The 6461-nt window shown below is 48.4% G+C and overlaps 1 protein-coding gene across 3 annotated transcripts in view; it reads right to left on the bottom strand.

Moving 5' to 3' along the window:
- LYN (LYN proto-oncogene, Src family tyrosine kinase) overlaps positions 1–6229 on the bottom strand; it is a 117291-nt gene extending 111062 nt beyond the window's left edge. For 2 of the 3 annotated variants that reach the window (XM_046004124.1, XM_046004116.1), the window contains exon 1: positions 5965–6229. The gene's annotated coding sequence lies outside the window, so the exon portion shown is untranslated. The remainder of the gene's footprint in view (positions 1–5964) is intronic. The other variant, XM_046004142.1, reaches the window with a different exon arrangement.
- Between the last annotated feature and the right edge of the window lie 232 nt (positions 6230–6461).

A 6461-nucleotide genomic window follows, 5' to 3' on the forward strand; every position in this document is an offset into this window, starting at 1 on the left:
TTTTAAAAACATCTTTCATTTTAGTAATGTAATTTAATACTATGTTTAAAGATATATTCAAGGTGTTCCATTGTTATGGATGTATCTTAATTTGTATTTGCTTAATAAGCCTCCTATCGGACTGGAGCTTGTGGAATTCTGGGCTCCCCCATGAGTTTATTTATTTATTTTTTAAAGATTTTATTTATTTATTAGAGACAAGCAGAGAGCTAGGGGAAGCACGATCCCTGCTGAGCAGAGAGCCGGCAGGATGCAGGGCTCCATCCTGGAACCCTGAGATCATGACCTGAGAGGAAGGCAGAGGCTTAACCCACTGAGACACCCAGGCACCCTTCCCCCATGGGTTTTAAACTCTAGTAGACTCTTGCATGCTGCTGGTCTCAAAGGGACTGCTCTGGGTCATACTACCTACCCAATGAGCTAGAAGGAGGCATTCTTTACCAAATTGTGTTTCTTTCTTTCTCTTTTCTTCTTTGCATTCAGGCACAAGATAAAACATATTTTTTGATGTGGGGTGTGGTCAAAGAAGCATGAAAGTCACTGTTCTATCCCCCAAAATTAGAGGATAGAGCTTAAGTAATTTTAAAAATAGAACTGAAACAAGATGGGATTGGGAGGGAGACAAACCATAAATGACTCTTAATCTCACAAAACAAACTGGGGGTTGCTGGGGGGAGGTAGGGTTGGGGGAGGGGGTTATGGACATTGGGGAGGGTATGTGCTATCGTGAGCGCTGTGAAGTGTGTAAACCTGGTGATTCACAGACCTGTACCCCTGGGGATAAAAATACATTATATGTTTATTAAAAAAAAAAATAGAACTGAACCATTATAACTAGATTAAGAAATTATTTTATTGCCTGAACATTAAAAGATTTCAAAACACCCACTAATATTTTCACAATGGTTTCCGTGATGATGAATATCAAAAGGTGCATCTTTCTGATGTTGAAAAATCAAGCATGGCCACCATGGGCTTCATCTCAGAAGGCTCTCCAGTGATGACTACATTCATTCTTTTCCTCCCTCCTCCTCTCTCAGGGGCAAACTGAAAATGAACAGAGTAGAAGGTGGTAGAAAGAACCCTGAGGAAAAAGCCATGTTCTGTGGTAAGGAAGGTGGGGCTGCAGGCAAATGACTGGGTCTGGGGCCTTTGAAGCAGGAGGAAGTATCACTTCCGTGACGGCCCCCTCCCTCGGGCCTCCTGTCAGGCCGCTAGCTACAGTTCTGCTCTCCGTGACACAGCTTCCCCGTGGAAAGCAGAAGTGGTCCTCCCTCTCCAGAGGGTCTCTCTGAGACAAGCTTCTCTGTTCCCCTCACCCCCGTGGGGGTTAACATTTACAGGAAGAGCAGAGGCACCCCGAAGGCCCAAAAGCCAAGAAGACGTCATTGCATTAGTTGGAGGCAGAATGGATGCAGATCACCTCACCAGTGCTGAAAAGTGGGCCCAAGGAAGTCATGACAGCTCCCCACCAGATGTTGTACCAACAGATAGAGGAAGGAGGGCTGGAGCGACATGTTGGCAAAGAGCTTTCAATCAGCATGGCTTGGGATCAAAAGTGAGTTCAGATGTTCATGGAAGGGTGGGAGTGTGGGCAGACACTGCATTATTTGACTTGCCTAAGGTGTGAACTGTCAAAAGGAGAGAAGACAGTTTTAAAAGACCCTCTGAGCTACAGGAATAGCTCAGACCTCTGCCCAGTGTTCTACAAGCCAATGGGGGCAGAGCCTAGAACGTTAAGAAACACCCTCTCAGGTGGATTCTGTAAAGGTATCCTTATTCATATAATTTTACTGGACATTATTTATATAAGTCAGCATCACAAGAAATGAATAGTTATAACAACACAAACACAAACAAACACAAAACAACACAAAAATAATCTCTTCCCATAAATGCTCAGCTCCTATCGTGTCAACTCATGGTTTGGGGACCTTGAAAGGGGACAGGCAGAGAGCTGATGAGAGGGGCCAGAGAAGGGAGACTGGGAATATGTGAAGGTTAACCAAGACAGTCAAATAATAAAACTCTGAAAGAATTCTATATAAATGAAAATGACATCCCGATGGCAAACAGAACTTTCAAGAAATAGTTTTGTGACAGATGAGGAACGTTGACAGTACTAAGGGAAAGTGAAGCACAGAACAAGGTTGAGGAAAAAGTCCAAGAATAAAGAACAAAGGCTATATTCTCTGGCCCTGCAACTTGTCAGCATGGATGTACCTTTTTAACACATCATCCCAAGTCATTATTTGAACTCGCTCTTCTAAATTACGAGACAGCCCTTCCAGCTAACTTAAGCCAAAGATATCCAAAAGAAGGTCCAAGTCTTGAAATGGGGCTGTTCCAAAAATTCTAATTCCTCAACTGGCAGATTCCCATACATTGTCTACACTTGGGCTTCTCCCCTAAATGGGAACTTACTCAAAATAAATTTCAGAAATGATGATAGAGTCAACTCAACATTTCACAATTTAAGTATCAGGAAACTGGACAGCTGTAAGAAAACTTTCAATAGTTCTGACTGGAAAAAAAAAAAAAAGAAACTTCCTCTTGTTTGTCCTTCTCTTTGTCACCAATCTTTAGAGATGGTAGGCAGTGTGTGTCCATCGTAAAAGTGTGTGCTTTGGGGGGGCGCCTGGCTCATAGCAGGTGCTCAGTAAAGGAGTGTATATTTTAATGAGCATTTTATGGATCCTGTCTCCCCTACTTTATATTTTCACTGCAAATGATGCTCTCACTGTTCTAACAACCACACAAGAAGGCTTGTATAGTTCAGGAAAGGAACTTCTAGTAGCGGCTGCAGGTAATCCTTTGGTAAAGTGTTACCTGGGTGTTTCTTTTTGAACCAATAAGCCCCGATAGCCCCAAGACAGTCAATAGAGCTGTTTGGGCAACAGCCCATATAGCTGTCACCTTGGCCATTACCAGGGCTACCCCCTCCCCAAGCAGGAAGCAGAGCTGAAAGGCACAGAAACTCACCTCCCTGAGTATGACTTTAGTGCCCTGCTTGATGGTACAATTACCAAGTCATAGAAGAAAATTACCTTGTGGTTCCCTGTTTAAAAGATGTTTATTAAGTGATAATTTCTTTTACGTAATTGAGTACCTACTACGGAAGCAAAGGCAGAAAAGTGGGGAACACTCGAAAGTTGGAGCCAGAAAACGTATCTACTCTGCCCAGTGGTGCCACTTAACCAGGTCTGAAACCTTGGACATGACACCAAACCTCTTTTTTTTTTTTTTACCTGTCCCTGCCTACCCTGGGATCCATGGGAGGTTCAGAAATCAAAGCTCAGTAAGTCTTTTGACACTAGAATCAGCAATTCTCAGGACTCGCTTCTGACAAGCAAAAGGTGTGAGCATAGTCATTGCCGGGTAGAGTCCAAGAGTGATCTCAGGCCACCTCTGTCATCAGAGTCATTGGTCAGTGTCCCAACTAATGATTGTAGTGACCTTTCAGTGTAAATACTATCCATGCCTGAGGACATGGAGGTCATTGAGATCAACAGTGTGAGCAAGATGTAACAACTTTTCATACTGTAGACATGTACACATTGTATTCTTATTTATATTGATTTACATTTGTATGGGTTTATAGACAATATCCTTTCAGGTTGTTAAATTACATCTCTGTATATTCATTTAAACCAACTGACATCTCAGATGTTTTGGTGATGTATTTTTTAATACATATAGAATGGAACTAAGGGGGCTTAGAGAGTCAGCTTCACAAAACTGTGGACCACTCTTCTAAAAAAAAAAAAAAAAAAAACAATAACACCCTGGTGTTTGGCGGTGGGGAGATATTGCAAAGTCTTTATATATCTTGACAACATCTATGACTCTAAAATAAAATAGGTCTTTTTGATTGGACGAACTACTTTTGCAAGCTATATCTCACCACTCCAGGTCAAGCCCTTGGCCCCAGGAAAACAGTAGAGTAAATTGTCCTGTGTAGAGATTCCCATTTAGAACACTGACACTGGGTTAACTAGACAGTCAAAAATCCCTGTTTTAGAAACCAGGACAGGGAGGCCAGAGGGCTTCAAATGCCTACGGAACAAGCCTTGTTCCTTGGCCTTGCACAGAGCCAAACTCAGAGCCAACCTTCATTCCTTCTTCAAGTAATCCTGACAGCATGATAGGCATTGGGGTTAGCTACCATTTTGGACAAGACAGAGCTGTTTGCAGAGAGCTTTCACTGCAGTGGTGAAAACAGACTAGACACTCACGGACAAATCAGAATATAACTCTGGTTACTGCTGTGAAGGAAGTGCTGGCTACATAAATGGCCCAAGTTATTAACCCAACTTATTCCATATCACAGCTCTGGTCAATGATGCAAGAGACCCAAATTTAGGTTTCCCAGCTCCTGTTTTCTCTTTCCTTACATGGGCTGACCTCTACTCTTCTATCAGGAAGAGGGTTTTACCCTACTCTGCATCCAAAGAGGCCTGGTCACCAAAAGTCCCTTGGGATCAAATTAAATTTCTTCAAGCCTGGAGACATTTATCTCCTTACCTCAAAAGGAAAACCCAGGACTAACTAAATCCCACCCTTTTCCAGCCAAGTCAGCTTACTCAGGAAGGGCTTCTGGGGACTTAGGAAATTCCTATACTCCTTCAGTGCCTGTTCCCCTTAGCTTTCACCTATGCAGAGACAAATAAGCCTGCCCTCCCAAACCCTACAGGCAGCGTGGGGAGCAGCCAACAAATCAGAAGAAAGCCAAACATCCTTAAGAGCTAGTGCTCAGGGTGAGTGAGATTCCCAGATGTAGCTTCGCAGACAGCAAATCTCTGGTATATTTATTAAGCAGCTTTACTAGGAAGGTCAGATGGCTGAATCAGACACGAAGTTCCAGGTTTAAAATCAACAAACTGCAAAGAACCAGGGAACCCTGCTTTAATGGATAGAATTATTTGCAATGTGTTAATAACAGCGCCATTTATGGAAAGACTGTGTATGCTCTTGGGGCTTTACATGCAATAAATAGTTCCGAAGGTAAACATGTTCTCCCAGAGATTAAAAAAACCCACAAAGGTAACTTCAATAATAGGCCCAAGTTGACGCGCAGCTAGGAAACTGCAAGGCCCAGATTCAACTGGGGTTTCTGGCAAAGAAACTGGGTGGGTTTGGGATAATTCAAACACACACACAAACTCAAGGAAATACAACCAGACGACCACGTCAGCTAGTAGTAGGAACGTTACAAACGCACAGCTTGGAGAAGATGCCACACTGGGCCGAGATAACGCCGGAAAGCGGGAACTGACGCTTACACCCTTCCCCCAGGGCGAAGGAAAGGCAACCCCTGAATTCTTAAAATAACTCTCGCTTCCTCTCCGCGGGCTAAGGCACGGGACTGCTGGTCTGCAGGCCGGGAGGCGCCAGGCTCAGCGGGAGGCTGCGCACCAGCCTTTGCGGCAGCCCCTCGACGTCACGCTCCCGCCCGGGGCTCCCGAGGAGTGCAGCTGCCCGCGGGCCTGGCAAATAGCCGGAGCCGAGTCCCATCCCTCACCTCGGGGAGCCCGGGGCCCAGCGCGGAGACCGGATTGTGCAACCCGAGGAGCCCCGCCAGGATCCCCGCCGCGCGCCCGCTCTGCGCGGAGATGGGCTTCCCTGAGGCGCACCGATAGTGGCCAGAACTGGGACCGCAATCAGCTCTCTGGTCGGCGCCCACACCTCCCACCGCCCCCGTGTGCGCTGCCGCGGGAAGGACACCTGCGGAGCTGCCCGCCCCCCCCCCCCCCCCCGTTCCCCGCTCCCCAGGGCCCGGCCACCCACAGGCTGGAGACACCTGGGTGCCCTCACCGCCCGGGCCCGCGCCCGTGCTGCCAGGAGGCGGCGCGCGCCGGCGGCTACCCCCAACCCTGGCCCACGGCCGCCCCCGCACACGGGACTCCGGCCAGTGGCACCGCCGCAGCGCCCGCGCCCACCCCAGGGCTCGCCCTTGGGACTCACCAGCTCCGGGTGAAAGTTGCGGGGCGGCGGCGGCGCTCCACGGTGACTCGAGTTCAGAGCGGGGGGCGCGACGGGGCGGCCCCGCGGGGCCCGCGCAGGGCAGGCTGCAGGCTCGGGGCCCTGGGTGGCGCGGCCGCCCCGCCTGCCGCGGGCTGGGGGCTGCAGCGCGTCGGGGTCGGAGGCGCCACGGCAGGGGATCGAGCGGCGGACTGCCCGGAGCTGCGGGAGAGGAACTGGCTGTCGCTGGGCTCGGCCGAGAGGTCCCAGCTACTTCCTGGTGCTCGGATTTGCATACTGCGCCGGGAGGGCGGGGAAGTGACCGTTTGGCCCCTGCCCAAGGTTTGGGTCTTTGGTGTGCGCGAGCTTTGAAGGCAGAGAAACTTAGCCTCCCATCGTGGTGCTCGAGAATGTGGAGCCGCTGGGGCCCAACATCCTCCTGTGACGGGGACAGAATGATCTTCCAAGGAGATCTCCGGAGCTTGGACGTGGTAGCCTGG

Source organism: Meles meles, chromosome 1, assembly GCF_922984935.1.
Source record: "Meles meles chromosome 1, mMelMel3.1 paternal haplotype, whole genome shotgun sequence".
Taxonomy (NCBI): Eukaryota; Metazoa; Chordata; class Mammalia; order Carnivora; family Mustelidae; genus Meles; species Meles meles.